This window comes from Octopus bimaculoides, chromosome 9, assembly GCF_046866305.1.
Source record: "Octopus bimaculoides isolate indiv1 chromosome 9, ASM4686630v1, whole genome shotgun sequence".
NCBI lineage: Eukaryota > Metazoa > Mollusca > Cephalopoda > Octopoda > Octopodidae > Octopus > Octopus bimaculoides.
Window position 1 is genome coordinate 41,040,470 of NC_142936.1, and position 22,361 is coordinate 41,062,830.

Consider the following 22,361-nt stretch of genomic DNA (forward strand, 5'->3'; position numbering starts at 1 on the left):
TTGAGTTTTGAATTGGCATCAGTTAAGCTATCAGAAATCCTTCTCATGTGATTTCCTGAAATCAGCAGATGTTCTTTCAATAGTACAACGCAACAAAAATGTTACATTAACAATAATTACTACCCTGACAGGGAAACTGGTTACTTTTGGTTGTGCTTTTTTTCTATTATTGTCCTAAATGATGTGAAGATAACAGCCTTGCCGAATCCAAATCTTATGGCTATTATATTTCTGCATATGGTACAGTCTATATTACTGACAAGTGTTCCATCGATTTTAACAGACTAGCATCAAAATATTAAAAAGAAATCAATCGACAAGACAAGCAGCTCTTTCTCTGAAATTACTTACGTCAACATCTATCGAATTTACAACAAACCTATTGTGAATTCTAAACACGTAAACAACACTTATACTTTCTCTCTTGGAGATACATGTCCTGCTCATCTGAAACTGCCTGGGTTTATTATAGCTGCTAGAAAATGATCTTTGCACTTACGTAATCGCGTACGTTCAACTAAAGGGAACGGATATCACTTCAAATCTCTCTGAACATACACAGAAGCTAGTGATTATTTGATTCCCACTTTAAAGATATTAATTTATTCTCTTCTCTATCCCCTTCTAATGTATACACTTTCTCGACTGTCTACTCAAAATAGTTTTGTAATGGTAACTCATATTCTGTTTATTTCATGACCTTTCTGGGAGAAAACTTGCATCATCGGTTTCCTAGTTACATTGTCGTCAACAACACAGCACAGAATTAGGGTTAAAAAAATAGTGTTTTAGAACAATAGCTAGACTACTGTTTTCAATGGTAATGTAGTAACTTTCGATTCTATCACGATTTGCAAATGACATCATGGTTTCTGTTACTGGAGAGCACAAACAGAATACATAAAGCAAAAATCAAACCCATTGTATAACGAACGAGGTGTCTTGAAAATTTTGTTAAAATTGAAGCCGAAAGCAAATAAGAGAAAAAAGGTTGGAAACTGCAACAGTAGTACGGAAGAGAGCAGTTCATGAGAGATGCACGTTCCAGGTTTTGTTATACAGGTTTTCCCCCCTCACAGCTAAATGTTAAATAACAGAATACATAAAACAAATTAGAGTGAACTTTTAACAATGTGAAATAAAACAAAACAAAACGTTTTAGTTTTCACCTTTCTTAAGTGAGTGCATTAAGCTAGCACAAAAGCGAATATAAACAAAGCAACGTTGTTGTTTCTGATTTTCCAACTTTTTCATTTACCGATTTGAACTAGGTGAGTCAACATTATTTGCTTGATAACACCGAACAACAATGATAATTCACGAGCACTTTGAAATGGATCTGACTCTACGGTGGCTTTCCGTTCGTCATTATCCACCTCTGTTTCTGGTCGACCGCGTTGCTCATTTGTGAGATCTAAGTTAACAGAACGAAATTTTGCAAACCAATTTGATACTGTCTGCTGTGTAATAACATTAGAATGAAATACTCAATTAATATTCCGAGCTGTCTGTAATGCGGTGTTTCCAAGAAAGACTCATATTTCAAAACTGTACGAATTTACGACTTATCCATCTCTAGACAAAAATAGCGAAAATCGATTTATAAATATTTTATAAAGCTCAAAATGAGTTAGAATACATAAATAAATGTGTCAACTTTCAAACAAAAAATAATGATTGTCAAATATAATAATGGTGCAAAATGAACAGCTCTTAAATTTTACCATATACCTTACTACAAATTTTATACTTTACGAACCAATAATATAAATATACCACTAAAACTAAAATAAAACAATTATCACCTGTAACACACTTTGACATGAAACTCGTGTCCCCCCCCCCCCCACCACCAAATTTCAATTTAATAATTTACACGTACATACACATACTTTGCCAGAAAACATATACGCTTATAGAAAGACACGCAAACAGGTAGACACGTTTATATAACACACACACACACACACACACACACACACACACACACACACATACGTATACATATATACAAAACACAGAAAACTATTGCAACGTTGCAGGGAGATTGGAACGCTTCAGCTTTCAGTAAACACTAAAGCTATGCCTACCACTAGGCTAAAGCACCATTACATCGCCATAAACATCCAGGTTAGTTAACTTCAAGGATGACATACTTAGGACTCCTCACTGAGAATGCCAGTCCAAACAACAACAGTTAAAATTATTATAGGAGAGAGAGAAGTTGTAGCAATTATATGAGTGCATCAGTATTTGTATATGCATGTGTGTTCTTATATACAGTGTGTATATATATACATATATATATATATATATATATATATATATATATATATATATACACACACACACGCATATATATATATATATATATATATATATATATACATACATACATACGTGCATACATAATACATACCTACATATATACATGCATGCATGCATGCATACATACATACATACATACATACATACATACATACATACATAATATGTACGTACTTACATGCATACAAACATGGATAAGTGAATTGTGTACATGGATTATCATTGAATGGCATCATTCGTAAGCTGGTGAACAACGCTTTACAGTTCCGATTTTCATGAAACTGTTCAGAAAATAATCGTAACGGTTGAAGAACACCGAAAACCACAATGTAGAAGCAGTGATATATAAAATTTTGATGCCTGATCGAGAGTAAAATACATTACACAATAGATTGTTGCTGGGATGTGTGGGATATATTTTGGTTTTGTAGTGGCAGTACGTTAATGAAACCGAGCTCGACTTTGCTTATCATTCTTTCGGAGTCGATAACATAAGTTGCAAATGACTATTGCGGTCGTGTATTTGACTACCCCTTCTACTAAAAATTGCTACCCTGTCAAAACTTGAAATCATTATTTTAACGTTAAGTTAGACGCAGATCACGTGAATAAAAGAGGTGATGTCTTGGTATGTATTGTTGCTTCATAGCATGATAACCTAAAAATGATTTAAAATGAGCTCCGACGCCCAGAAGCAGCAATGACAAGTAGAATAAAGTGTAAAATCTAAGAAAGGAAGGTGAATGAAAAATTGATGTAATGTAAAATATAAAGCAGTTACATGTGTGGATAAATATGTTACTGCAGTAAAAACGGAGGAGAAATATGTAAAATTCAGGATGAAAGATATAACTAATAAAAATGTAGGCATAAAAATGTCGGTATAGAAATTTACACACACACACAAACACACACACACATACAGACATGACATACATACATATGAATATATATATATATATATATATATATATATATATATATATATATAAACAGATATATATGTGCGTATCTACATATATATACATATACATATATGTGTATGTTTTCATATCTATTCATACATATATGTGTGTGTGTTTATATATATACATACATATATATATATATATATATATATATATATATATATATATATATATATATATATATATACACGCACACATAAGCACAGGCGCTTGCGCACACGTATAGTGATAATAATAATAATTCTAATAATGAAAATATTGAAGCTTATTATTATCAATGTTACCGATTGTGAATGAAAAAATGTTTGGTGTAGTATCTGAAAATTCTTGAAAAGATTCTCGAAATTTGTTTCAAAAAATCCTTACAGAATTTCTTAGGAAACATCTGAAGAGAACGGCCCTTCAAATTTTTTTTCAAAAACACTTAAATATGCATTCAGAATTCTTCTTTTATAAAACAAAAAATTGTAAATAACGTAAGCGTGTGTGAGAGAGGATAATAAAACATTGTACGCTTTATGATGCGAAAAAAATTACAAAGAGAATAAAAGGTGAATATCTTGTGAAATGCTGATAATAACGAAAATACGGACTTGAAGATTTCGAATACAATATATTCAAGATTAACACTTTAAATAGGTAAATGCCAAGCGGAATAGATGATATTCTTATTCCTTAACATTCCTAACACCAGGAGTAAATCTTTCGGAACCTAGCGATCATTATATTTGATGATATATTCACACAACACATTCTAACTCATCGTAACCTTAGCACATTATATCCTTCAAACTTGTGTCACTCCTCTGAATCATGAAAGAAGTAAACACCTTCTACCTGTATGTATACGTAAAGGCATAGGACTAACGGCCACTTTTTGTTGATAGACACAAATTGTACATCAGCAGAATCACTATATCAATACAAACATTTACATCGCAAAGCTACACAACTGGCAGATGTCTGACGATACTTCAAAACTACTAAAGAAAATTCCAATGGATATTTACTCACCCATCATGCTAAAGCAACTGTCACAACTGCTCTACACATCGTAACCATCCTAACATTTTTCTTTGTTCTTTGTAGTTGGTAACACTATAGTTTTTAAATAATTTTCTTTCTGCTCTAAGCACAAAGTCAGAAATTTTGAGGGATGGCACTAATTGATTACATAGACCCTACCCTTCAGAGTTCAAGTATTTATCAATTACTCAGTGTTTCGGTACAAGTACGATATTTTTCTATGACTTGACCATCAATAGAAATAGCAGATGAACAAGTTGGGTTAAACATATACACTTCTCATTGGCTAACAAGGATTCTTATTAGTTGAATGTTAAACCTTATTATATCAGTAGGGAGGTCTTAAATACGAATAGGAGGCAATAACTATTAGTGACTCATCGTAAGGTAAACACAATTAATCTGCTGGAATAAAAGGCATAAGAATAATGCGTTTCTTAAGTACACTCATACATACACGCATGTCTGAAAAAATGAAATCAGCAAAAAGAACTTATACAAAATCATCCTTCCTGAAAGAACAATTTATATAATCATTATTTTCTTAACTTTCAAAGCAACATCTTTTTTTCCATACCCAATGTCTGTATCAAGAAGTATTTCTCAAAACCACCCTGTAATGTGTGTGTGTGTGTGTATGTGTGTGTGTGTGTGTGTGTGTGTGTGTCTATCTGTCTGTGTGTGAGTGTGTGTGTGTGTATCTGTATGTGTCTGTGTGTGTATAATAATGGAAAAATTATACAAAATGTACAAATAGATGATAAGTAAAGCACCGGCACGGTTTATGTTACCTGTTGTTATCCGTAGATTTACTGCAGGAACTTCGTAGTGGCGGTTGGGGTAATAGATAAGATAAGAGACGGAATATGTAATAAGTTTTATTGAGCACGACACAAGTTTCGACCCATCGTTCTCGGTCTCATCGGGTACATTACTAGACATTTCTTTGGTCGCCTTACGCACCGCTATATGTCCATCAACTAGTCCTAAAATATCTCTAACGCAGTAGTTGTACTTACAAGTAATATTCGTAACCACTTCAACATAGCTGTCCGTTAGAACGGACTCTACTGCGATTTTTCAAATAGGGAATCTCCTCTAGATGGTTAACGATGCAAAGCTGCATCAGATAAATTGCAAGTAGTAGTGCAACTACTGCGTTGATCTCTTAGTGAGATTTTAGAACTTGCATTTTTGCTTATTGCAAAATCAGCGGCTGTGTGTTCACTCGAAATATATATGTATTGCATGCAAAGGAGAGCTACTGCACTCTCTAGCAGTCGAGGTGTCCAATACGGAAGAGTGACAGAAATAATCCGAAACCAGCACTGGACTGCTGGTCCCGTGGTTAGAAGGTGGTAGGGGTTCGTTCCCTTGCTCGCAATTTATCGGATGCAACTTTGCATCCTTAACCAGGTAGAGGAGATTGATGTTAAAAAATTGCAGTCTGTTCGAATGGCTAGCCATGTCGAAGTGGCTACAAATATTACATATATATATATATATATATATATATATATATATTTATTATAATATTAGGGACAAAATCCCAAATTACAGGTAAAAACTCAATTAAAATCAATTTATAGAAAGTTAAAATTAAATTGAGCTTTACAGAGTAAAATATATATAAATATATAGTTTTAGGGAAAGGAATCATGAACTCATCGATGAAAATCCACTGTCATATATAGAAAAATTAATAATTAAAAGCACAATAAATGAGTATAATATAATACAAAGTAAATATCACAAGATAAAGATAATAAAATGATTACACGTGTTTCATAACTAATTTTCAAATAGAAAGGAAATTTAAATCGATTAAAATAAATAAAAATTATCGAAAATAAATTCTATTCAAAAATACAGCTAATCGTCAGGTCTAAATACAACAACAATAATAATAAATAAATGTATATATCAACCAACAATAAGTACCAAATGAATTTATATAAAATACTTATTATATAAAAATAGAAAAATTATTAAAAATATCAAAATGATAAACATTCCATAATCATTCCTACATCCATTATAATATATGCTAACATGTATATTATATACAAAAAACAGCTTACATAAATTATTATCGTTTTAAATACAATTTGAACGAAGTTTAAGGTAAAAATAATTATAAAGATAAAATTAGTACATATTTAACCGGTGTAATAGTTAAAGCTAGACTATTTAAAACTAAAAACATTTATTTAATTATCATTAAAAATTAATTGAATAATAGAAAAATACAAGAATACTTATTTCTACAAACGTAGAAATAAAAATAAAAATATGAATGAAAAAATTATGAATGAAAAAAATTAGGAATGAAAAAAAAATTATTATGAATGAAAGATTAAACTTTATATATCCTAAGTTTTAATTTAAAAAAAACCTTTAACAATATTATAAACAATAAAGACAAATTATTAATCAAATATTATTAATCAAAGATAATCGAAAATATATCAACACTATTCAAATCTTATATGATGTTGAAATAATACTCTAACTTCTAAATAATTTAGTGATAAATAAGTTATCTATTAAAAATAATAATCTTTAAAAAACAAATGAATAATAATAATAATAATATATAATATATATATATATATATATATATTTATAAAGGTATGGATTTAGCTAATTTGGTGGTACTCATAAAAAATATCCTTTAATGCATCAGGCTACAAACCACATAGGAAACCAAAACAAACGGGTGTAATGCTTGACAGATGCAGCTGAAATCCATCTATATAGTCACAGGGGTGGCTATGCGGTAATAGCCTCGGGCCGACCAAAGCCTTGTGACCGGATTTGGTAGACGGAAACTGAAACAAGCCCATCATGTATATATATATATATATATATATATATATATATATATATATATATATATATATGTGTGTGTGTGTGTGTGTGTGTGTGTGTGTGTGTGTGTGTGTTTGTGTGAGTGTATGCCTGTGTTTGTCCCCCTCTCCAGCATTGCTTGACCACTAATGCTGGTGCGTTTACGTGCACGTAAGCTAGCGGTTTGGCAAAAGAGACCGATAGAAGAAGTACTAGGCTTACAAAGAATAAGTCCTGCGGGGATTTGCTCTGTTAAAGCAGGTGCTCTGGCATGGCGGCTGTCAAATAACTAAAACAAACGAAAGAATAAAAGAATATATATACACACGCACTCACACATACATACATACATACATACATACATATGTATATAAATATATACATATATATATATATACATATATATGTATATATAAATATATATATATGTATATATATATATATATATATATATATATATATATATATATATATATATATACATATTGAAGAGCGTAGGCTCGAAGTGTAGAAGACTATCTCACCTTCCCCAGCGTCAAACTAATACACCTGTTTGTTGTTTATTCACCTGTCTTCGTCTTTTATTTTCTGTAAATTTGAACTATATATATATATATATATATATATATATATATATATATATATATATGCATGTACATACCTGCATATATAAAAATATACACATCCATATATGGGTACAAGACGTCAAAATAAAAACGTGGACAACATGAAAAATGAGAACATAAAAAAAGGAAAACATGGAAAACGAACAATGAAGGAAACAAATAGAGAAACGAAACAAGCAACATAAAGAATAATCCCTTCATCAGTTGTCCCCTGTTTTATCTACTCCGCATTTCGAACGTTTAGGACAAGATGCTTCTTCGTCAAAACAGTCGTTAACGCAAAGCAAATTAAATAAAATTTGGGTTTTGCGGAAGGTTAAAGTGGTAATAAAAACAAGACAGTAAAAACAAAACAGTAAACACAAGCGGTAAGGACTGTTAAGCTATAACGAGGTGAAGTGGTGAACTCTGGAGAAACAAGCTTTGACAGCAGACAAGCAAACATGTGTGCTGTCTCTTGTAGCGTAAGGAGGAGAAAGAAAGATAGTCGATGGTCACATGTGAACAACGAGAGTCAAGGAGGAAGAGGAAGGGAGAGATGGGGAGAGAGGAGAAGAATTAGAGAAAGGGTGGGAGACAGAAAGAAAGAAGAAGAAGAAGAAGAAGAAGAAGAAGAAGAAGAAGAAGAAGAAGAAGAAGAAGAAGAAGAAGAAGAAGATGAGGGGGAGGGAGGAGAATCGAGATAGTGATATGTGTCGCATCGGAATTATTAAGATAAAACTTACTGGGAAATGGATGCGTGGCGTTCGATTATATAACAAAATAGATAATTTATATATACATATATATATATATATATATATATATATATATATATATATATATATATATATATATATATATATGCATATATACATACATGTACATACCTACATATATATGTATATACACAAGCATATACGTGTACATGACGTCAAAGAAACGTGGACAACATGAAAAACGAGGCATGAAAAAACAAAAACATAGAAAACGAACGTTTTTCGAGCAACGAAAGAAACAAACAGAGAAACGAGCGGGATACCAGTCCATCACAGTTTCGATCCCAAAATGTCACTGGTATTCCTTTTCTCACTGAGTAGATTGAAGCGATAAAAAATGTAGTGGATTGCTCAAGGCAATGAGGTAGAATTGAACTCGAACATTTTATCCCGCTATCTTTACAAGACTTAACTAGTTGGTCACAGGCTTTCACCAATAATAGGCAGATAGAATTGATGAACGAACAGATATGATGATGTGATGATTGAGGAAGGCGCAAATCGTAAACGGCGAATAGGGAATATTATTATATATATGAGCGATTTTAGAAAAATTGAAATGGAAACAGTGGTAGAAAAACGCATGACTGAAAGGGAACAGTACAGAGGGCGTTAGTGAGATAGTAGGATATAACATTGTTAAGAAGAATGTTACATCAATCGAGTGCTTGGGAAAACTGTTAGACGAGAACTAATCAAATATTCAGGTGTTAAATGGTGGAAGAAATTTTAAGATATGTATGCAAGTGCTTGCATGTATGTAATATATGTTATATACATAGTGTATGAACATTATATATATATATATATATATATATATATATAGATAGATAGATAGATAGATAGATAGATAGATAGATAGATAGATATGTGTGTGTGTGCGCGCGTATAATACATACATATATATATGTACAATATACATATGTGTGTTTGAGAAATGAGTGTGTTTATGTATGTATGCATGTATGTATATATGTGTGTGTATGCATATGTACAAGTGTATATATGTATATGTGTATGTGTGTGACTAAATATGTAGATAAATAGATAAGTACATAGACAGTTGTGTACATGAGCGTGTGAATTTATGTGTTGCCTTCGTACTTTTATACACTGTTTCTTTTACCATTTCCTCTTTTTTGTATTTCTAGGGTGCTGAGCCGGCAGGATTGTTAGCAAGTCGAACAAAAATATTTAGTAGCATATTTTCCGAGTCTTTACATTCTGAGTTCAAATTCTGTCGAAGTCTACATTGTTTTTCTTCCTTTCAAGATTCTTGGCATTGTACCTATAGCACAAGCAATTATTTTAACCTCTTCTTACGTCGTGAGCTGGTAGAAACTTTATCGCATGCTGAGCAGCATACCCTCTGCATCTTTACATGCTGTGTTCAAAAGCCACCAAAGGGTGTGTGATATGTTACGATGCACTCTATGGCTATCATACAGAATTGCCTGCATATAATATATGTATGCGATAATGTCCTTCAACAATGAAAGAATCGTTGAAGATGTGTCCAAAATGTAGCCTGAAGAGTAATATTTTTAATGAGCCTTGAAACCGAAAGTATGATTTAAGACAAATATTACTGACTAGATTACTAATAGTAATTAATCCAAACTGGTGTGTATTAAAGGAATCTTTCTATCGAACTTGCTAGGCCTAAATATCTTTGTCTGATTTGAAATCATTATTTTAGACTTTTCTTCTATATTGAAAACTGTTTTGATGAGTGTTACGCCAGGCGTTGTTATTCAATCTGTAGTGTATGTTTCCGTTCACTATCTTGGAATTTTTATCTGTACTCCTGTGAGCGTTGTTGCTTGTTTACTGTTGCAAGTTATTTAAAGATGTGTGAACTTGTACGGTAACTGTGGAATGGTTCACACTGGTGATGACGATCTAAAAAGTCGATATCTTCCAATCAAATAAAGATTGTAATCCACTACCCTTAGGTCTAGCGATGGCCTTAGAGTGATACATACCAGGCTAGATGCATTGATTTTACGAGTCTAGTTATTAATTTTTGTTTTCTATTATGTGCTCGGTCTCGTGGTTTAGGAAAAAAAATCAAACGTCAGGCTACATTTCGGATATAGCTTTAAAGATTCTTTTATTGGTATAGGACCTTATCGCGCACAAATTATGTGAATGAAATTCCGAGTTATAGCGATAGAAAGCATCGATAAATATCGCTTACTTTCTCTCTCTCTTAAAATTTCTTTCCCCCTCTCTCTCTCTCTCTCTCTCTCTCTCTCTCTCTCTCTCTTAATTTCTAGTTAGAAATTCATGCACATGCACATGCACGCACACACACGTGTACACACACACACACACACACACACACACTCACACACACACAAGCACACACACACACACACACACACACACACGTGATGTTTGTATGTAAATTATAAATGTTAAACGCATCATTATGTCAAGCTAACGCTGCTCGGTGTGTGTGTATGTATATATATATATATATATATATATATATATATATATATGCATATACACACGCATATACATACATACATACATACATGCATGCATACATACATACATACATACATACATACATACATACATACATACACACATATGGTTCTATGGTTAGAGCGTCGGACTTAGAAACATGAGGTTGACAATTCGATTCCGGACCGGTACTGAGTCTTGTGTTCTTCAGCAAGACAGTTTACTTTACGTTGCTCCATTTCACTCAACTGTAGAAATGAGTTGAGGCGTCAGTGATTTTACGATGTATCGACCTTTGCTTTTCCTTTGAATAAGATCGGTAACGTGGAGAGGGATGGGTGTTATTCATTGGCGACACCTGTCTCCCACGCACAACCATGCTCAGGTTGTGCTCCAGAGGGGAACCTTCTAGGTGCAATCGCATGGTCATTAGCGACCGAGGGTCTCTCTCTCTCTCCCTCTCTCTCTCTCTCTCTCCCTCTCTCTCTCTCTCTCCCTCTCTCGCTCTCTCTCTCTCTCTCTCTCTCTCTATATATATATATATATATATATGAGAATTTGTTTCCGGGTTTGAAAACTCACCTGAATCTGAAACGCGCGTAGTTGTTTTAAATATATTTATTTACATACCAAAATAGTTTCGGCAATTTTTTTGCTTATCAATGGTATAAATATGTATTTAAAAAAATGGGGATACGGTACGTATATAAATATATTTAGAAGCGACTACACGTTTTTCAGATTCAGGTGCATTTTCAGACCCCAAAACAAATTCTTCCATATTTTTTGTGCGCGGGTGGAAATTTTTTCTTTCCATAACCTCTAATATAGCCTCCACTCGACTAAAGCCTTTTGAGTGGATCTGGTAGACGGAACCTGAAAGAAGTCGGTTGTATATATATGTATATATATATATATATATATATATATATATATATGTGTGTGTGTGTGTGTGTGTGTGTGTGTGTGTGTGTGTGTGTGTGTGTGTGTGTGTGTATATATATGTGAGTATGTGCGTGTGTATCTATGTTTGTGTGTCTGTGTATGTCCTCCTACCATCGCTAGACAATCTCTTTTTTTGTGTTTATGTCCTCGTGACTCAGCGGTTCGGCAAAGTGACCGATAGAATAAGTACTAGACATACAAAGAATAAGTTCTGAGGTCGATTTGCTCAAGTAAAGGCGGTGACCCAGCATGGCCGCAGTCAGTAGAATGCGTTTGACCAACATTGGAACTACGAGCTTTAACAGCACCCACCCTACCTCTCCTTTGCAGAAAGAGTATCAACACAACTTCGACTAAAGTGTAAGACTAACTTCACCTAACTCTATTCTTATACCAATATATGCATTACTATATCCCCTAACCGTTGCTCCTGCATCTCTCACATCATGACCTTTAACACACTTTCTCAACATTCTGAAGAGACCTGCCAATCAAATTGGCACATCGAAACGATCGTCAATGAATCATTATAAAATCTCCACATAATTAAATCAATGGTTAACTAGCCCAATTGACCTGCTTCTTGTGTTTGTTTCTCCATTCTCCTCTTGATTATATATATATATATATATATAAGTCAGTAAATAGTGGGGTTGTGTTAACCGCACGTGGAGAAATAATAGGAAAATGAAAAAAAGCCAGAATGCTGAACTGGAAGCATAATTTAATAAAGATTTTTTCTAACCGGTTTTCATTGCGATGAAGCAAATTATCAAGAAGAAGGAGAATGAAAATGTTTTTTTACAAAGGAGTACAAAAAAGTACAAAATTAAGAAAATAATATATAAAACAATAATATATAAAAAAATAAATATACCCATACATTATATTGTCTTTGAGCTTTTGTAGTTCAATAGTAGTTCATGTATAAATTGGTAGGAAAAATAAGGAGTCTCCCCTTACACACACTTCCTATTTTGACACCACATTTCCTGCTTAACACAAACTTTTAACCCTTTTTTTAAACCTAACAAAACTCTCAACTCTCATGCATCCTTATTTTTCCTACCAATTTATACATGAACTACTATTGAACTACAAAAGCTCAAAGACAATATAATGTATGGGTATATTTATTTTTTTATATATTATTGTTTTATATATTATTTTCTTCATTTTGTACTTTTTTGTACTTCTTTGTAAAAAAACATTTTCATTCTCCTTCTTCTTGATAATTTGCTTCATCGCAATGAAAACCGGTTAGAAAAAATCTTTATTAAATTATGCTTCCAGTTCAGCATTCTGGCTTTTTTTCAATTTCCTATATATATATATATATATATATATATATAAATTTTGTACGACACTGTTATTTTTTCATTCCTTCTTTCTTTCTATCAGCCCCATCACACTTCGTTCTTTCCACTCTTTCTTTCGTTTCCCTCACGCACATTTCCTGGCTTACTCTTCATTCTCACCTTCCGTCTCATTCACTTCACTCTGTCCCTTTTCTTTTTTCCTGTTCCTTCCTATACTTCTATACCTCTGCCTCTACCTCTCTCCTGTCTCTCTCCACGTGACGAGTATTCTGAATTTTCTTTCTTCGTTCGACTACCATCCATGCAATATCTATATTTCCTCCCCCTGCCTGTCATCTCGTATGTCTCTACTGTAAGGCTTCACTTCCACACACGCCAGCTTAATATAATTTGTCCTTAGTTGAAAGACACCTGTTGTTAATGTCCTGTTACTTGCATTTGTATTTGTGTACCATTTTTTCGGTTTTTCCCGTCCTTGTTTACGTATACATTCACTGCTTTCTCCCAAGCAATCCAGTGATCTTAGCTTAGATTTTTCTTGGAGCTGGCCAGATTGGAGCAATCTCGAGTGTAACCAGCCGAAATTGCAAGGTTAACCTGAAACTCGGCCGAGGAAAGAAAACTCCAAATGACCCGTCCTTGTTTTTTCTTGTTCCTTTTTCGTATTCCATTACACACACACACACACACACACACACACACACACACACGCACGCGCACACACACACATACACACATATACACACACATATATATAGAGAGAGAGAGAGAGAAAAAAAGAGATAGATAGATAGATAGATAGATAGATAGATACATATATATATATTTATATACATATATATATATTTGTATATCAAGAGAGAGAGAGAGAGAAAGAGACAGAGGGATTGATAGACAGATACATACATACATGCATACATACATACATACATACATACATAGAGAGAGAGAGAGACAGACAGAATGAGAGAGAGGGGGAGAGAGAGAGAGAGAGAGAGAGAGAGAGAGAGAGAGAAAAAATTTGAAAATGAACTAGGATACGTTAAAATTTTTTACTTTAAAATGTTTAGAGACTTAACCGGTGTCACAGGTTTGTCTGATTTTCAAAGGTTGAACGAGAAAGACGTGAGGCTATGCTGTAGCTGTCACGCATCTAATTGCAAATATCTTTATTTATGTATGTATGTATGTATATATATATATATATATATATATATATATACATGAATGTATGTATATGTGTATATACATATTATGCATACGTATATGCCCCTGTGTGTTTTGTATGTTGCATATAATATATATATATATATATAGGGAGAGAGAGATAAATATATATGCATACATAAATATGCGCGCGTGTGTGTGTATGTGTGGGTGTATGTGTTTGTAATGGGGGTGGGCAGTGAATAGACACGAGGGAGTAATAGCTATATTATATCTTATGAACATATTTGAGCTGAAAACGAAACAGATAGAAAACATAAATATGAATGAATATATCCGGGAGAAATAGTTCTATATATTATAACAAATATCAGGTATTTTATAAATTGAAAATATTCGTTTCTACTCTAGGCACAAAGGCTGAAATTTTTGGGGACAAGGACAGTCGATTAGATCGACCCCAGTATGCAACACGTACTTAATTTATCGACCTCGAAAGGATGAAAGGTGAGCGACCTTGGCGGAATTTGAATTCCGAACAAAAAGACAGACGAAAAAGCGTGAAGCAGTTCGCTCGGCGTGCTAACGATCCGGCCAGTTCGGCGCCTTGAGAATATTGTGTATACTGACTAAAATGAATTAATACTAAAGTAAAACTAGATACATTTATAAATTTCTTTGCAAAATTGTTGATGAGAATTCGTGTATTGAAACAGATTTATACTTGGAGATGTTTACCTTTATTATTATTATTATTATTATTATTATTATTATTATTATTATTATTATTATTATTATTATCATTATTATTATTGTTCAGTAGTTTTATTTTTATAACGTACTTTCACTTCACTACCGAGCGCAACTCTGTGTGCGTTGAGTATGTGCTGTGGTTTGCTGTGATGCTCTTATGGTTACTGTATTGAAAGTGTTTTGCGTAGGATGTGTGCAGTGCCCAGTAGTGCAATTTTCTGTATGTTATATATATTTGTAAGTCCTGGTGTTTTTGTTATGTATTTGTCTGAATATTTTTTTATTATACCTAAGGCACCTACTATAATAGGAATTGTTTCTGTTTTTAGATTCCACATTCGAGTTACCTCTATTTCCAGGTCTTTGTATTTTGAAAGTTTTTCCATTTCTTCTAGGGAAGCGTTGTCATCTGCTGGTATTGATACATCAATTAGAAAGCATTTTTCTTCTTCATGTTCTTTGACAACTATATCTGGCCTATTGGCCTTAATTTCTCTATCTGTGTGTATTTACATATCCCAGAGTATGGTTGCTTTCTCGTTTTCTGTGACCTTTTCTGGCGTGTGTTTATACCATCTTTTTTTGTTGTTATTACATAGTGTTGGCATAGCTTCCAGTGTATTTAGGTCCCAGCTCTGTCGTGTCTGTGAATATATTCCTTCTTAGCCAGGACTGGGCAGTCAGAGATAATATGATTTATTGTTTCTTGTCCATCTCCACATATTCTACAGTTACTTGTTATGTATCTTTTCATAATATGTTTTTGGTAATTTCTAGTGGGGAGGCTTTGGTCTTGTGCAGCAATTAAAAATCCTTCGGTCTCTGCCTTGAGTCCTGAGCTTCTCAACCATTGCTGGGATTTTTCTCTGTCTATTTCTTTTGCATTTAGTTTAGCCCAGTATTTACCATGTAGGGGCTTTTCTTGCCATCGTTTTATCATGGTCCGTTGCTGTTCTAGTTTTAGTTTGGATTTCATTTGTTTCATAGCTTTTGTTGTCTCTTCTTCTTCATCGTATTTGTTAGGTAGCATGGTTTCTTGTTTGTATTTGTCAGCTTCCTTAAATACTGAAAACAGTTTTTTGTTTTGCTCGTGTTTTGTGGCTGTTTGTATTAGTTTTATTATTATTATTTTTATTATTATTATTATTATTATTATTATTATTATTATTATTATTATTAGTTTATTCGTCAAAGTTCTTTCGTCATGTATATTACGACCTCTTCAGTGACTTTCTGTCTTACGTATCCCGTCTTGTTCTGCCTATTCCAAAACTATATAAATACAGATAGAATATTATCTGTAGTATGAAAAATAAGAAAAAAAAACTATTAACAAATGTCTCTATGCGCATCTTATTCAAATGTATTTTATAATTTACACGAATAATGTTATTTCTGTCTGTAAACTTCTAAAATTCAAAATCAAAAGATTTAAATTTTAACAGAATATATTTTACATGAACTTAAATTTGAATACAATACATATTTTGAAGCGTCAAGATGTTTTAGACATGCGACAATTTCAATATTCTATCGATAATCTATATAATTAAACAATATATATGACTGAAAATGATTGAAAACAATACGAATTAGCATGGGCGATAGAAATAAGTTGCCACAGCAAAAACTGGATGCCAGCAACATAATAATGAAAATTCTTAATAAAGCACAATTTTTTATAATCAAAAGCATCTTTCCTGTAGCAATCCGTTAGTAGATTGTAAATTTACTCTTGCAGTATTACGATGCCGTATTTCACTGTGTATAATATAATTGATATTTCGTTTTACTAAATCATTTAGGAAAACATAAAGTGAACTAATTTGCGTTCATTACATCATGTAGTGTATTCGCATGCAGAAGATCAAGTGAATTTTAAATACATTTTGTCTTGAATTACAATAAAGCAAGTTGAGGTATTTTAAAATATTAATACTTCTATTCTTTTACTTGTTTCAGCCATTTTAATGTGGCCATGCTGGAACACCACCTTTAGTCGAACAAGTCTATCCCAGGACTTGTTCTTTATAAGCCTATTACTTATTTTATCGGACTGTTTTGCCGAACCACTATGTTACGGGGACGTAAACACACCAACATCGGTCGTCAAGTGATGGTGGGGGACAAACACACACACAAATATATATACATATGTGTGTGTGTGTGTGTGTGTGGAGGCGCAATGGCCCAGCGGTTAGGGCAGCGGACTCGCGGTCATAGGATCGCGGTTTCGATTCCCAGCCCGGGCGTTGTGAGTGTTTATTGAGCGAAAGCACCTAAAGCTCCACGAGGCTCTGGCAGAGGATGGTGGCGAACCCTGTTGTACTCTTTCACCACAACTTTCTCTAACTCTTACTTCCTGTTTCTGTTGTGCCTGTAATTCAAAGGGTCAGCCTTGTCACACTGTGTCACGCTGAATATCCCCGAGAACTACGTTAAGGGTACACGTGACTGTGGAATGCTCAGCCACTTGCACGTTAATTTCACGAGCAGGCTGTTCCGTTGATCGGATGAACTGGAACCCTAGACGCCGTAAGCGATGGAGTGCCAACAACAATATATATATATATATACATATATATATATATATATATATATATATATATATATATATATATATATATATATATATATATATATATATCAAAAGGATGTGTTATAATACTATTCCACAGCCATACCAATAATCCAACATACCTCCATCATCAGCTGTCCCACGGATATGATTATGGTTTCGACGCTTGAGGAGTACCATTCAATCTGGCGGTGTCAGCAGCACTAAAATAAGTGTTGCTTGAGAACAAACAAACTAAAGAAACCACATCTTTTAAACACATTTATCCAATATACAACCGTATCGATAAATAAATTCTATAAGTAAATTACAACCCCTCCTAGATACGTAACTAAACAACGACAACTCTATTAAGTCATAAAAAATGATAATCCCTACCATCTTCCGTAGTGTAATATAAGAGTGTGTATATATATATATATATATATATATATATATATATATATATATATATATGTATGTGTGTGTGTGTGTGTGTGTGTGTGTGTGTGTGTGTGTGTGTGTGTGTGTGTGTAGATAGATAGATAGATAGATAGATAGATAGATAGATAGATAGATAGATAGATAGATAGATAGATAATAAAACGAACGTTTTACACTTTGTAGCTCACTGATAAAGCACGGTCTGCTCGTTATGTATATTGCAAATAAAAGACGAAAGATAAGCGAGTTACCTATGTTCTTGGTGTTTGTAAGAACGTGGAGGTTGAAAGTAAACTTAATTCATCTATGCCTTAAAGTAAATTATGTCAACAATTACTCAATAAGGAGCATTCAGCATATTTGACCAATTTTGTATGGCGGCTGAAGGAGGATAAAATTAAGTACAGCATAACATGGTCCATAGTAAATTATGCGAAAACCATACAACAATTTCCAGGAGATGCCCTCTCTGCTCTGAGGAATCCCTGTCTATTCTGTGGACTAATGAGAAGATCATTAATAGAATTTCTGAAAGACTCTCGACATGCCTACACGCATATAAATGTACTTTCGCACAATACAGTGGGATGCCAGTTATATCACAAACAATTTTAAAATATAAAAAAACTACTGGGGCCAAATGTGTCGAAAATGTGGTAATGCCTAAAATCAAATTCAAAACCTGTTTTTTTTTTTACCTCATATGATAAAACTCATCAAGTGGAGTGTCGTGTTGCTAATATTTTCAAAGAATGTTCAAAATAAAAAATGTTGTCATAAATGTTCAAAAGTACTTAAAACAGTTTTCAAGTGATGTCATTACTTATTACGGCACAAAGACGGCGAGCTGACAGAGTCGTTAGCTTGCAGGGCATTTCGTCTGTCTCTACATTCTGAGTTTAAATTCCGCCAGTGTCGTCCTTGCCTTTTATCTTTTTGGTACTCGATAAAATGAGTATCAGCTGAGCACTGAGGTCGATGTAATCAACTACCCTCTTCTCCGGATCTGACGGCCTTCTTCCAAAATTGAAAACCAATATTGCAAAATGTTTGTTTCAATTCAGTATGGAGGTATCTTTCAAATTCACATTCGTAGAATACACTCTATTGTAATAAATATATATAAATGAATAATGTTCCAAAGGACAACATTTGATCACTCGCGGCCATTTATTCGCTTAGTCACTAAATCAGTTTTTTTTTAAATCAAATTTAATGATGTTTATACATCTATAGTTACATTTTTAGCTATATTTTGAGCTACAAAACTTGAAATTTGACTCAGTTAAAAAAAAGCCGAGATTTCAAATATGTGAGGTCAAAATTGGGAGAATAACGCCTGAAATTGACTTTAGGAATATAGACGTGACGCTGCATACATACTTTCGTAAATACACACACACACAAGCACACACACATACACACACACGCACACACACACACACTCAAACAAACAATTCACACACATATAAACATAAGTAACTTTTAAAACACACATGAAGGGAAATAAGGTTGAGTGTGACGAATACGTTGCTTTAAGGAGAGAGGGTGTAAGTTGACAACAATTGATGGCGTGTGGACTCTTTTCTACTGTCCATTGTAAATTAGCATTCACAAACAGACACATACACACACATACATACATATATACACATACGTACATACTTAGTGCAGAAAAATGTCACTGAGGTTTCAGTCTAATTCGTCACATCACCTAATTCACCACTTTCCATTTTCTCTTAGAGATGACTAATTAGCGAATTCTACTGTATTTTTTAAAATTATTTTTATTTTATTTCATGTTTAAAATACTGTGTTTTCCGAAAATATGCTCATGGACTTAAATATGGACTTAAATAATTTTTGTTATGAAAATAATAAAAATTACTGGTGCTATACATGAAAAGAGTTTCTGGATATAAGCCCACATGCTTAACATCGGTTAGGTTTGTTTTTGGAAAAATACAGTAATGTTTTTATAATTTTTGTTTTAATAAAATTTATTAAATTTTTAAAATGTTATTCTCGGGTGCAATATTTTAAGTACATTAGAATTTTAATTTTAAGTACTTTTTAGTTTCCTTTAGATGTGACGAATGAGGCAAATTCTCCTGTAAAAATCGTTTCGTACTTTTCCAAATGTATTAACTTAAGCATATTAACATGCATGCACCCGCATTTTTCATTGTAATACATAACATTTATTTAGTTTCATAGTGAAAATTTAAATTCACAGATACGTGCTGCAAATAAGCAAAGTTTCAGATCTGCTTGCGTCCCTCTCAAAATCCTTCGATCATCTACATATTTTCTTGTGTTTATACAAGTGTATTAAATGTGGAAGTGTCTTTCCAGATTGTGCATAGAATAAACGAATTAAGCACAATGAAGTCAAAGAATCACAGAAGCATAACTCTTATGATTCACAGTGCAAAAGCATATAATCGATTCACTTATATAGCCCATGCTAGTTTCAAAACCACGTTTATCATGCGATCGGAATAGTTTCTGTTTGAAAGAAACATGACTGAGCATGAATTAACCATAATGGACAACAATACAGATGATAGTTGTAATTATTTTAATGTGTTTCTAGAAGCCACTTGGTTGTATTACGATTTCAGATGTCGTTATATGTAACACACGTATATTTCAATACCTTCAATAATCTGCCTTCATTTAGCAATGCAGTTGATATGTCTCTCTTATATAGTCCTAGTGGGAGTATCTACAACTTTGTTTAAAGATTTAACTCAGCCACCAGGTTTTAACATGGAAATTCAGCTACTAGCGTTTTATATTAAGTCACTAGGTTCCAATTCAAATAAAGGAAACAGTATGTTTCTTATCTCGCATCAGATCAATCGAAAAAGGAGATTTATGAGAATTTTTATGTAGGTATCCTGAATTTACTGAAAATTAAAAGCATAGATAGTAGTACGTATGATTTATAGAAATATGGATTGGTATCGGTAATGAAAAAATCGTTTTAAGAAAGAATATACAGGATATCAATGATAAAACTTTGAAATCATTCGTTTCGACTATCTAACATTTCAATATATGTAGCAGATATTGTAATCACTTAATGGGAAGTATTTAACTGTGATACTACCATTAAAGCTTGTATAATGCTTGCGTTTTAAAGCTCGTATAAAACATGTATTTGAAATATTTCGACAGCCAAGATAAAACTTATTCTCTTGTAAGCATATAATATATATTTAAGGTTAAGATTGTTAAATGACAAAGATTATAAGTACGTTTCATTATACGACGATTAAAATGATTATTAAAGTTAAGCAAGCTTATTTGTATCGTGGAGCTGGCGAAACAACTCTGAATGTTATACTTTATAAGAATTTATCAGGAGTATAAATTTCGCCACTCGACATTTCTATTTTTTTATACATATTATACTTAACAAATTCATTGTTACACTGCCAACAAAGGTGGAAGCTATACTTTCAATGAGGGAACCTAATGAGGTAGAATCGTCAGAATATACCTTATGCTCGTTCAGTCACGAGAGACTGGCTAGCACCTAATAATTTTCCTACTCACAACATATAATCTTACAGTAGCTGTTTATGGTGTTGATACCATAGGTGTAAGCTGTTTGGGGACAGCCGTTTTGGCACCGGATATTCGACTGATTTGCCGTAGACTTAATTAGATCAGGCATTTTAATATTCCCTTCATTCTCTCCCTTTTCCCTTTCTCACTCTCCCACATCCTCGTCCTCCTCCACATTCTCTCTCTCTCTCTTTCTCTCTGTCTTTATGTCTGTGAGCATATTTCTCTTCATGTGTATTAGAAGACGGAATGTGTTTAATTAAAACATCTTCACTTAATGAATTGCAACGTCTCTCTTTTCTCTATCACCTGCATTCACTTTCCCTGTATTTCTGTATTTTGGTACTTGTGTGCATTTTCCTCCAGCGCCAAACATTACTGCCACCAAAACATGTTCAGTAGCTTGTCAGCTGTGCCAAATCTCCAGCGTCCAAAGAACTATTGCCAATTACCTCATGCTGTGATACACTTGTGAATAACAAAGCCTAACACTTTAAATAATCACATATGTAGTTAGTACTCTTCACAAATATCTGCAGATGCCTGTTTGTTATTTTTCTTAAATTATT